Source organism: Sycon ciliatum, chromosome 3 (assembly GCF_964019385.1).
Source record: "Sycon ciliatum chromosome 3, ocSycCili1.1, whole genome shotgun sequence".
Lineage (NCBI taxonomy): Eukaryota > Metazoa > Porifera > Calcarea > Leucosolenida > Sycettidae > Sycon > Sycon ciliatum.
The window spans coordinates 18,760,451-18,773,547 of NC_088645.1; positions in this window are offsets into that span (position 1 = coordinate 18,760,451).

Here is a 13,097-nt window from a genome sequence, read left to right on the forward strand (position 1 = left end):
ATGCAACCATCTCTCCTCCTTTCCTCCTCCATGTGCTCTCACCCGACACATACGTGTAGCTACCCTCAGTACCCATTACACACACAAATACACACACACACCAATAATTTGAAATATCGAAGGGGTAACGGGTACTTCAATACAGTATGGTTACAACTACAGTATCCTATTCAGTATCACCTTCCCTGACCTGCTTTTAGTAGGCGAAACAGCTGTCAGAAGGAAGATTATCAATACTTGAAATTCACATGACCTCTTCGTTGTTTCCAATTATTGTTGTGTGTATGTAATGGATACTGAGGGTAGGCATGCGTTGGCTGAGAGCTCGCGGAGGAGGAGAGGTGTTTTCACTAGAGTTACAGTTGAAAAATGTCCAGCCTAGTAATCTGGACAGCTTTACGCACTTGATAATGAGCAAAGTGTGATAAATGGCGGCTTTCTAGTTTGAACACGTACTAATTTTTGTCCCCGGAGAGTGTGGAACACTATTGATAAGCGGAATGACGTTGGAACGTGACACGTGGATGTTTTGAGGAGAGAGCATTGAAACGCAAGCTAATTGGCTGCGCTCCAGTGCATCGGTAATGTATAAAATTCCAACTACCAACCAGACAGAAATAACCGCTTAGATGCCATGGAGGTCTATCTTGCATACTATACAATAATTATACCACTTCATCAAGGCTGCCACATCGCCCAGTCATCCATCAACAGAGCTGATAGTGTTGTATCTTGCCGGTGGGGTTACAAGGAAGTACAGGATATTAGCGGATAAGGATGTCTGCTATCCAGGTTGTGATGGTCGCATATGGTGCTGTATGGTTTGACGCGTCGTGTACGAACTTAACTTCAAAAGGCAGTGAAGTTCCAGGCTGTGCTATAATAAAATGCTCACATCATCAAGTAGGAGACAACCAGCTCCAGTGCGTGTCACTTGAACCTCTGCTGTCATTACCATCAAAGTCATTCTGTCATGCAATCTGTTACAGCTGCTGTAATTCGCACTTTAGCTTTGTGGGTATGTATCTCCTCGCAGAGCTCCTCATTAATTATGAACCCATCATAACCAGTATACCCACTGTTGGGTTTTATTCCACAACTCAACTAAAATAAAAACTGCCATGTCCGTGAGAATCACTGAACTCAGGATTCCCCTGGTAGCTGGCAGAGGAGACTCAGGGGGTGATTATATGTGCAGCTCCAGCCCGGGCTGGTCGACAGGCGGGCCAGCCCGCCTGCAAGCGGGATCTCGGCCTTGTACACAAATCCACACAAAACCTGTTGTGCGTTTACATGTGAAGCGGGCTGGCCCGGCGAGGCAGGTTCCCGCCCCGAGGCACCCGGGATCCCGGCTAGGCGGGCCAGAAAAAGCACATATAAACAGACTAGCCCGGGCCACTTTTCAGAGGAGTTGTAATATATTGGTGTCGACACTGCATTCATACTACAAAATAAATAGTTTTACCATTAATAGTGGTCGGATGCGGATAATAGTTTCTAAACGCAGGTAAGTACATGTACATTGTTCGCAAGTATCCACACAACCACGCACATCCAGTCAAAAAAGACAGTTGTCATAAAGTTTTCGACCGTTCTCGTTCCTTTCTCATCAACGATCATTCAGGGAATGGCTCAAGTTGGAAAAACTAAAAAAGTATACATGTACATGTATAGCGTAAAGACAATGGGAAGTTATGAAGATGTTTGCCGGCCATTTCTCAAATTGAATGTTACAGACATAGCGATTAAACGAAACCCCGAGGCAAACAAAGGAACCTGAATATAAACTCAAGAAAAACAACATAATAACAAAGAACGATAATAGATCATTCGCAGCAAGAGGTATTATTAGTGATAAGACCTATTATTAGCGATGTTGACTGTATTTGGAAACTTCTGTAATGATCTACAGAAAGGAAATCGTGAACACATTTAAAAACAGAATGTTGTATAGGAACAAGTACAGGTACAACCATGTAAATAAGGAGTGAACTAATCACTGGAGCCTAGAATCACTCGTGAGATTACGAAACTGTTGTGGGCCATCCAGGCCTGGTGGATTCCACTGGGCCATCCAGGCCTGGTGGATTCCACTGGGCCATGCCTGGAGCTGGAGGCTGAGACGGTGATGCATATGACTGAGCATTATTGCCGTACATCTGATAGGTTGGCATGGGTGCTGGCTGCGGCTGCTGTTGCATCATGGCATGCGCTAGCATCTCCATGGATTTTGTCATCCCTTGCGGTAGCGTACTCATTGTCGTCTGCATCCCTGTCATGGCAGCTTGAAAGGATGCAGACGACTCCTTGATGGCCTCTGCCATAACCTTCTTTGTTTCTCGGTCCTCCTTCGCCTCTTCTATCAGAAGTTGGTCCCTTTTGGATGCTGACAACTGCGTCTCCAAGTGTTTTCTCTTGTTGTCTACCAGCCGAGGTATCTGATTTGGCGTGTCAGCAGGCAGTTGACTAAAACGATCCTTGCTGCCAACTAATACTTCATTGTCTGACTGGCATCCATCAACGACATCTAGGGTATCTGGTGGACCACTTTGATGAGTCTCAGCTTGCGCCTCGGAACTGTCATCTGGCGGGAGCAAACTGTCGGTATCCACGCCCGATGCTAGAGGCTCGGTGCACGGAGATCCCGCGTATATCTCCTTCAGCACGTCGTAATGCTCGAACACTATCTTGCCACTCCCGCTGCGACTGCCACTGGTAACGGCGTTGCTGAAAGACTGCCGGATTTCTTTGATCTTCTCTTGGACACGACAGTATCCCTTCTTGATGAGGTCCGTGTCCTTCTTTATCTGCGCTTTGGCTTCAGCTATGACACTAGTCTCTGCGGGCAAATCAGGAAGGGTAGCGCACGAGATCGGACCGAACAGCTCTCCATTGCTCTTATGAATTTTGGCAAGGTGCTGCCGAACAGTTTCGTATTGCACTGGTTTGTCGCCGTTGAAATCGAGCTGCTTCAACTCCATGGTGCTCTTATATGCACGCAACCATCCGATGAGGTCTTCGACAAGGTCAGGAGACCAGCGAAAAACCTTCCTCTTCCTCTTCGTAGCGCCATAGGTATCGTCGTATTCAGCCATGACTACAGAAGTACACTTAAAGGAAAACCGTAACCCGTTGCGGTGGTCCTACAGCCGTTGAATGTAATCTTCTGCCTCATTGACATCAGTTATATACCTCGTTTTCTCCATATCCGTCCAGGGATATGGAGAAGCATAATTATGGTAAGGCCCAAAGGGATATACAGCTCACATATGTTTCTGAAAGCCCATATTGGGAACTACTGGAAGAAGACGCTAAATTCTTTCCGCCATGGACCTCATCACAAAGTGTCTCTGCCCCTCGTATTTCCGTCGAGAAGTGGAATGTTAAGGTGTATATGTCTCATACATGAACATGAAAGTCCAAATTGGGAATTGCTAGAAGAAGGCGCTGAATTCTCCCCGCCATAAACCTCATCACAAAGTGTCTCTGCCCCTCGTATTTCCGTCGAGAAGTGGAATGTTAAGGTGTATATGCCTCATACATGAAGATGAAAGTCCAAATTGGGAAGTGCTAGAAGAAGGCGCTGAATTCTACCCGCGATAAACCTCATCACAAAGTGCCTCGGCCCCTCTTAATTCCGCCGAGAAGTGGAATATTAAGGTGTATATGCATCATATATAACCATGAAAGTCCTAATTGGGAAGTGCTAAAAGAAGGCACTGAATTCTACCCGCCATAAACCTCATCACAAAGTGTCTCTGTCCCTCATATTTCCGTCGAGAAGTGGAATGTTATTGTGTATATGCATCATACATGAACATGAAAGTCCTAATTGGGAAGTGTTTAAAGAAGGCACTGAATTCTACCCGCCATAAACCTCATCACAAAGTATCTCTGCCCCTCATATTTCCATCGAGAAGTGAAATGTTAAGGTGTATATGCCTCATACATGAACATGATAGTTCTAATTGGGAAGTGCTAGAAGAAGGCGCTGAATTCTACCCGCCAAAAACCTCATCACAAAGTGTCTCTCCCCTCATATTTCCGCCGAGAAGTAGAATGTTTTAAAAAGTGTATATGCCTCATACATGAACATGAAAGTCCAAATTGGGAAGTGTTAACAGAAGGCACTGAATTCCGCCCACCATAAACCTCATCACAAAGTGTCTCTGCCCCTCATATTTCCGTCGAGAAGTAGAATGTTAAGGTGTATATTCTTCATACTGTACTCGTAATTGAAAGTCCAAATTTGGGAAGTACTAGATGAAGGCGCCGAGGTATTTTCTGAACTAAAACGCTGAATCCTCTACGCCACAGTGCCGAATGCCTCACCACAAAGTAGCTCAGCGAGAAACGTTTATATCTTAAAGTGCATGATGTACATGTACATTGTTCATGTGTTCGCTTTTACATAACCTTAAATTTGGTATCTCCTCCGTCACTGTTGCAAAGTAGAATCGTCTTCAATCATGAATGTGGCGGCAGTGAAGGTCGCTTTATTTCAGTTGGTGACAATGGTATTGCTGTTTGAGACTATCCAGGCTCAAATACTAAATAATGATCATTCTTTTCCGCATCCACTTGTGCCAAATTGAGAGCATGACAACCGTCAACTCAAGCTTGCGAAAATCCAGAGCTATGCTGAAGTTGTCCACGACTGTGGAGAGACGACAGAGAAGAGCTGAGCGAAGTTGCTGGTTCGAGGGCGGTCGCTCCGACGACTTCTGGAACAATTTATCCAGTGGGAAACTGTCTGCAGGTGAGTGCTGTCTGGTAATTGCACAATGTCCAAGAAACCTAACGTGTTGTATTTATTTGGACGGAGAGTCAAGGATTATAATTAAAAATAAGGGGGCCATAAGTTTACCAGTTATCCGTTTTGTCCAACACTAACGATTTTAGTGGTAATTGATTCACATTCTGACTCACCATTATCCTGCATATAAATCGTTAGTATTCTCTTTTACTCCGACCCAGCAGCAGCAGTGTTGATCGTGAACTGTTCCGTTTTCTTTGCTGCAGGTGAATGGAAGAAGAACTTCCGCATGGACGAGCAATCATTCAATGAATTGGTTCAAGAACTGGAACCCTACATCTCTCCCTTGTCTGCATCACCGAATTATAGAAAGCTGTCAGCTGATGTCAAGCTTGCCATCACTCTGTACTACCTCGCAGATACGGGGTCGTTCCAGCAAAGCGCCAACACCTTTGGCGTTTCTCGTCCAACGCTCTCGGTAGTGCTTAACGACGTCTGCAGAGCAATTGTTGTCCACCTCGGACCAAAATTAATCAGACTTCCCTCATCCCTGGAAGACATGAACCGCAAAGTTGCAGAGTTTGAGGCTTTAAGTGGCATGAAACAAGCGTTTGGTTGCATCGACGGCACTCATATTCCTATTTTACGACCCAGAGATAATGCGCAAGACTACTTCTGTTATAAACAGTTCTTCTCCCTTAACGTCCAAGCTGTGTGCGATACCCGAGGGCGTTTCATAGATGTAGACTGCCGTTGGCCTGGTTCTGTTCACGACAGCAAAGTGTTCGCCAACTCCTGCATTGGCCATAAGTTAAGAAGCGGCATACTGCCTGGCCAAGCAAAGAGAATTGTAGATACACGACCCACCGTTACTCCATACATCATTGGGGATCCAGCCTATCCACTCACACCATATTGCATTAGGGAGTACACCTCGTGCCAGAACAATGAGAAAGTTCTCTTTAACACCATGCTTCGTGCTGCTCACAACCCCGTAGAATGTGCTTTTGGCAGACTGAAGGCTCGGTGGCAAATACTCACACGGAGGGTCAATGTGAATATGAACTTTGCTCCAAATCTGATTTACTCATGTTTTGTGTTGCATAATTTTTGTGAATCCCGCAATTGTTGCAATATTGATGAAGAGGCTGTTGACTGTTACTCGGCAGAGACAGGCGAAGGGCAGACAGCAAGAGAAGTTCTGTGCGAATATTTGTCGTTGCAAAGGACACCCAGCTGCTAGTGCTCTGGACCATCCTCTGGCCATTCTTTGGGCTCTTTTGCTCTTTTCCGCGTTTCCCATTGATTGAGTTGTTTTCATCTGCCTTCTTTTACTTTTGTTTCGTTGGGTTGAGTTGCGTCTTCTATCCCTTTCTCACGATAATGTTCTCACAACAAATTTCCCACAACAACAATAATATTATCAAAATTGCTTCAGCCCGGATGCACGTCTGGTGCAGAAAACTAGTCTGTTGAACTCATGTAAACTCCCACCGGGCTAACGGCCAGCCCGACTGTGCACATGTAAACACCTTTGGCGGGCTGGCCCGCTCGCTCCAGCCCGGATGTACTCACAACGGGCTGGCGTGTGCTCAGTGCATATAAACTCACTGCGGGCTGGCGACCAGCCCGGCCGTGCACATGTAAACACCCTGGGCGGGCTGGCACGCTCGCTCCAGCCCGGGCTGGAGTTGCACATATAATAGGCCCCTCAGGCAACGAAAATGGATACGCATACTATAAAAGTAGCTAGCATGCGTACGGTACGGTTAAATGGTTGAAAGGGAAGAGTGCAAGAGAACGCAGCATACATATAAGGCAAGGGAAATATACGGATACACCACGCCCCAGTACGAAGTAGTGGTTGCGACTTCGGCGATGACTTGTAAGAAAGGTTTGCTCCCCACACCGGAGCTCGCGCTATTCCGCCGACTTTACTTGACACTTGACTGACTCACGACTGCCATCCCGAGCACACGAGAAGTCCATCGAACCTTCGACTCGGCAAACCTGCAAGAAAGCACCACTCCCTGCTCAATACACAGTGTTTCGGGGAATTCACCCCTCATCAGTTGAGCTTGAGTAGGCTGAGGAAGATTGTGCCTGAAGAGCACCACTTATATAGTGTTCTCCAGGCACAAACATCACCAGGGATACAAACTTACAGAGACGCTCTGTTTCCAGCGCGACAAACACCTCGTGAACACCAGATAGCAGCGTGAGTCAGTGTCGCTCCTGGACGGTAAGACAGACGTCGAGGACCCTCTGTCATTCGCAACGCTGTCACCTCCAAACCAACTAGTCGCAAGCCCGCGCTGGGCACAACAGTACGAAGTAGTGGTTGCGACTTCGGCGATGACTTGTAAGAAAGGTTTGCTCCCCACACCGGAGCTCGCGCTATTCCGCCGACTTTACTTGACACTTGACTGACTCACAAATTTGAGTGCGGATGCAGATTTTCTCGTTCTGCGGTTTTCTTAGCTCATGTCCCAAGTATGTCTAGCAGTACCTCCAGGAGTTGCTGCATCAACCTTAGTAAGGATTTTGCGTCAGAGGACCATGCCTTCTTCGTCAAGCTGCTTCTCGGAGCAGGGGTTCGGAGCACGGACATCCGAGTTATTGATATTCAGGGCAGGAGAGGTACGTGCAAAGTAACTCTTGCCTCGACAGCTGCCCGTGACACGTTGCTCTCCCGCGGACTGTCGGCACAAGGAAAGACCTTGGAATTGTTGCCAGGGGATGGCACTGCTGAAACGGTGCATGTGTTTGGAGTTCCGGAGGACATGGCGCTGTCGGCCATTGCGTCTTCACTGAGTCGTTTTGGGACACTCTTGGGGCCCGCGAAAAACGAGAAAAAGACGGTTGAGGGCTGCACCTTCAGTACAGGTATCGTATACTACACCATGGTACCCACAATCGCTGTCCCCAGCTCCATCACCGTAGGCCGGTACAAACTGCGAGTTTGGCACAAAGGGCAGACCCCCACGTGCTGGAAATGTAGCACCCCCGGCCACGTGGCGAGGGATTGCAGGGCGATCTCGCAGCAGGGCACCAAGCCCAGTCCGGGAGCTGCAACGTCAACAAGCGAGCTTGGACCACCCCAAGAACCACTTGGGCAGGGGCAGGAAAACCAAGAAGTGGCAGCGCTACCAACACCAGCAAAACAGCAACAAGAAGGCAGTGTGAACAAGGAGGCACAGGATCATGTCCCTGATGCACCACAACCTTGGACGTACGCCAATGCGTTGGGAGTTCACACTCCCTGCACGAGTGCTCGAACCGAGGCGACTGCCCCCACATCTTCATCCACACCCGCGTTCCCGATGAGTAGAGGCAAAGCTGGTCACCCATCACCCGATGACCAAGGCTTCAAGCTGGCTCGTGGGAAACACACGTTCCCAGCACGTGTTATTACTCCGGCTACAAAGCAAGGAGTCCAGGTGACTGAGAGTGAGGAGAGCAAAGCCATTCGTCAACTCGTCACAAGGCTTCGGATGAGTATGCCACAGCGAAAGCTCGGGAGCAGGCGAAGGGACAGCTTGTAAGTTGTTAGAGGTTGCGCGCCTTGCATTGTTTGTCTCATTGGCTTATTCCGCATTTGTCTGTATCTATCTGCATCAACATTTTAGCCCCTACTATGACTCTCCCTGTCAATCCTCATGCACCACCTTTTATACCCCATGCATCTACGCCGACTCAGTCTGGCATCAAAATAGCCACGCTCAATGCATGTAGTTTAAGATACAAACTGCCAGAGATTGCCAGCCTCATCCGCACGCGTCAGTACGACATCTTGGGTCTATCAGAGACATGGCTAGATCCCGAGATTACAGACGGAGAGCTCAGTATTGACGGGTACAATCTGATTCGAAAAGACCGCACTCAACGCTTGGGTGGCGGAGTCTGCTTCTACTACCGTCAAGATCTCCCAGTTCGATCCCGCCCAGATCTGCATTCTGAATCTACAGAAACAGTCTGGGTAGAAATAAACGGAAAACCAGGTCGACACCTGGTTGGTTGCGTGTACCGGCCACCGGGGGAGCCAGTGTCTTACTGGGCAGATTTGGAAGCAGATATTGTACGAGCAGCTGTGCAGTCTTCTTCCTTGACCCTAGTTGGAGACTTTAATGTAAATATGGACCCAGCCCATCCGGCACCCCAGCACAAACATCTCACCGACCTCTGTGCTGCGTTTGGCCTCCAGAACATCGTCATGCAGCCGACCCGTGAAACTCCACAGTGCCCTGAAGGCACGATGATCGATCTCATATTGACCAACCCGGCGCTAGTGTTCCTAGCAACGGTTGTGCCCACTGATATTAGTGACTACAGCGCTGTGGAAGCCTTTATTCAGCTTGCCGTTGACGTTCCACCCGCGTCATCCACGACGTCGCGGCTGACCAGGAATATACGTGGCGTTGACATTAACTCTTTTCGGCAAGATATCCTTGAGGCTTCTCTACATGATTTTTCGGATCACAATGATGTAAATCACATGTGGAAAGAGTGGCACACTAAGTTCCTGTACGTTTTGGACAAGCATGCCCCGCTGCACAACTCTAAGCCTTCCCGGAGGGCGATACCTCCCTGGTCTGACAGAGAGCTGCACCAGCTCGAACAGCGTAAACGGCGGCTGCACAGCCATTGGCGGAAGGATAGGACAAACGGCACACTGTATGCAGAGTTTAAACAAGCACGTAGCACTGCTCGGAATGCGTATCGGCGCAAGCGAAACGAGTACTTCTCCCGTCAGTGCGAAGAAAATGTGGCCAACCCTAGGAAGTCTTGGGCCATTCTAAATGCAGTCACTGGGCGTTCACGTCGCCGCCAAGATCCCAGTTGTAGCATCAGCGAGGTGGCCGACACGTTCCACTCCATTGTCACCGATCCCAACCGTCCTGAACAACTCTGTACCCCGCACGGTCCCGCTGGACCCGTCTCCTTGACCGAACTTGATCCTGTGACTCCTGCTGACGTCCGACGTCTCCTTGAGAAGTTGGATGCGCGGAAAGCCACAGGTAGTGACGGCATACCGGGCTCTCTGCTACAGCAGTGTGCTGACTTGCTTTCATATTCTCTTGCTGTGCTGTTCTGCACCTCGCTGAGGACTGTAACCATTCCATCCGCATTTAAATTGGCGTCTGTCGTGCCACTGTACAAGGCCGGTGACCCATCAGTCCCCACCAACTATAGACCTGTATCCCTTCTCCCAATAGTGTCCAAGTTGCTGGAGAGGGTAGTGCAACACCAGTTAGTTCGTCATTTGGACTTGACCCAGGCATTACCCGAAACACAATTTGCCTTCCGCAAGAAATGTTCCACGGAAGACGCCCTCTGTGTGCTGACTGATAATCTGCAGAAGGCGAGAGACAGTGGCAAGACCACAGGGCTGTGCCTATTAGACATGTCGAAGGCTTTTGATAAAGTGCACCACGACAAGTTAATTCAAGACCTCCTTGCGGTTGGAATTTCTGGAAAAGCCCTTAGTTGGTTCGTCGACTACTTGTCCGGCCGCAAGCAGCAGATCCTCATCTCGCCTTCAACCAGCCCTGCTCTGGCTTGCACCTGCGGAGTGCCCCAAGGCTCTGTTCTCGGCCCTGTCCTCTTCAGTATATACACACGCGAAGTCCCTTTGGTTTCCTCGCCTGTGCCAAGTGTACAATTTGCAGACGACATAGCCCTGTACTACTCCCAGGCCTCAGCGGCGGAAGCGTCCAGAACCCTCACCACAGCGGCAACTGCTCTGGCCGGTTGGCTGAAGTCCCGAGGCCTTATCTTGAACGCAACCAAGAGCCAGGTTCTGACTATCTCTCCCCAGCAGCATGTACAGGAAGTAACAGTCAAAAGCGGCGACTGTCTCCTCCCCTCAGCGTCTTCTGCGCGCTACCTCGGCGTTCACCTTGACAATCGCCTAGATTGGGACACCCATGTAAACTATGTGGTCACCAAGGTTGCCAAGAAAATTGGGGCCTCGTGGCGGGCACGCCGAAGCCTATCAAGACGCTCTCGTCAGGTGTAACGTTATGTGAAGGCGGTCATAATGCCCGACCTGCTTTATGGCTCCTGCTGTTTTTCAGCCGCAATGCGAGAGGGTCAACTGAAACGACTGCAAACCACGCAAAACAGAGCCATCCGCTGTATCGATGGCAACCCGCCCCGGACAGCCATGCAGCCGGTGCTCACTGCTCACTCCCTGTACCGTGTCAGCGAGCTCTACAGGCAGAAAATATTGATCACCATCTGGCGGTGCATCAACGCCCGCACCAGCCCTGTGCTCGCCCAGCTTCTGACCCCGGCACAAGGCACCCCTACCCGCCATCAGCAGTCAAATGGCCTACTAAGCCAGGCAAACCGTAGCCGCCGCGGTCAGCGGAGATTTTCTGTTGCTGGTGCTCTGCTGTGGAACGCTCTCCCTGGTGAGGTCCGCACAATTACCCGGCTACCTGAGTTTAAGGATGCATGTGTACCATACGCCTGTAGGGAGTAGTTCGAGTTGCTGCTGATTGCTCTGCTCTCCCTCCCCGTGCAGTTCAGTAACCCGCACGTAGTATCACAGATACATCGTATTCTCTCTCTCCCCCCGTTTACCCGCAGTTATTAGTATCCTATTCTCTTACTATGTGCTTCCATAGCTTTTACTATGTTCTTCCATAGCCACTTCTAGGCTAAATAGCCACTTCCAGGCTAAGCCTTCGCCGTCATTTTATTGGGTCGTCATCCCGTTTGAATGTGCGAAGTGAAATAAAAACCAACCAACCAACCAACCAACGACTGCCATCCCGAGCACACGAGAAGTCCATCGAACCTTCGACTCGGCAAACCTGCAAGAAAGCACCACTCCCTGCTCAATACACAGTGTTTCGGGGAATTCACCCCTCATCAGTTGAGCTTGAGTAGGCTGAGGAAGATTGTGTCAAGTAAAGTCGGCGGAATAGCGCGAGCTCCGGTGTGGGGAGCAAACCTTTCTTACAAGTCATCGCCGAAGTCGCAACCACTACTTCGTACTGTTGTGCCCAGCGCGGGCTTGCGACTAGTTGGTTTGGAGGTGACAGCGTTGCGAATGACCGAGGGTCCTCGACGTCTGTCTTACTGTCCAGGAGCGACACTGACTCACGCTGCTATCTGGTGTTCACGAGGTGTTTGTCGCGCTGGAAACAGAGCGTCTCTGTAAGTTTGTATCCCTGGTGATGTTTGTGCCTGGAGAACACTATATAAGTGGTGCTCTTCAGGCACAATCTTCCTCAGCCTACTCAAGCTCAACTGATGAGGGGTGAATTCCCCGAAACACTGTGTATTGAGCAGGGAGTGGTGCTTTCTTGCAGGTTTGCCGAGTCGAAGGTTCGATGGACTTCTCGTGTGCTCGGGATGGCAGTCGTGAGTCAGTCAAGTGTCAAGTAAAGTCGGCGGAATAGCGCGAGCTCCGGTGTGGGGAGCAAACCTTTCTTACACCACGCCCCGTCCGGGATAAAAGACATTTTATCTAAGAAAAATGCGAAATAAGACATAGCTTCATAGCTTGCGGAACAGACAGAGTACGCAAGACAGAAAGAAAACACAGCAGAACAATAACGCAAGTGTGCAAGCTAGATAACTGAATCCGATACAGAAACTAGTCATACGATTGTCCACTGGTTGAGATTATATTGAACAGAACATTCTGCTGGCGAGGACGACCGCTGCGGCGTTGAGCTTGAGCAGTCGCAGGTTGGGCAACAACAGCATCTGGTTGCGATATGTTGATAGGTGCGAAATCAACAGGGTCAGGAGTGGAGGCTGCTGCGGATGTCGGGGCAGGCAACACTCTGGGACGGAGGAAACGACGAATGCGCCAGTAGACGCGACCACTGGCCACTTTAACCAGGTAGTCACGGTGCTGGCCAATACCGACAATGGTTCCATACGATGACCAAAGTTTGGTCCTCGGGTGCTGGATATCAACTGGCACGCCTATGGCCAGGCGAGACAGCGGACGAGCCGACTGGTCGTAGCGCTTCTGTGTAGATGTAGCGTGCTTGCTGGACTGGGTATCAATCACTTCAGCTTGACGCTGCCACTCAGGGGCAAAGCTGGCATGATGAGCAAATACAAAGGAGGGTAACGGACGACCATACAATGCCTGTGCTGGACTACGGCCGGTCGCGTTGGGGGTATTCCTCCATTCAAGTAATGCACGCTGAAAAGAATCGGTGTCGAGGTCGCCATTGCTAGTAGTCTTCTGCATCAACCCTTTCATGGCTTTGACAGCATTCTCTCCTAGGCCGTTGGACTGCGGATAATGGGGAGAGGATGTTGCATGCCGAATACCCTACGTTTCGCAGAACTTGACGAATCTGTGTGATTG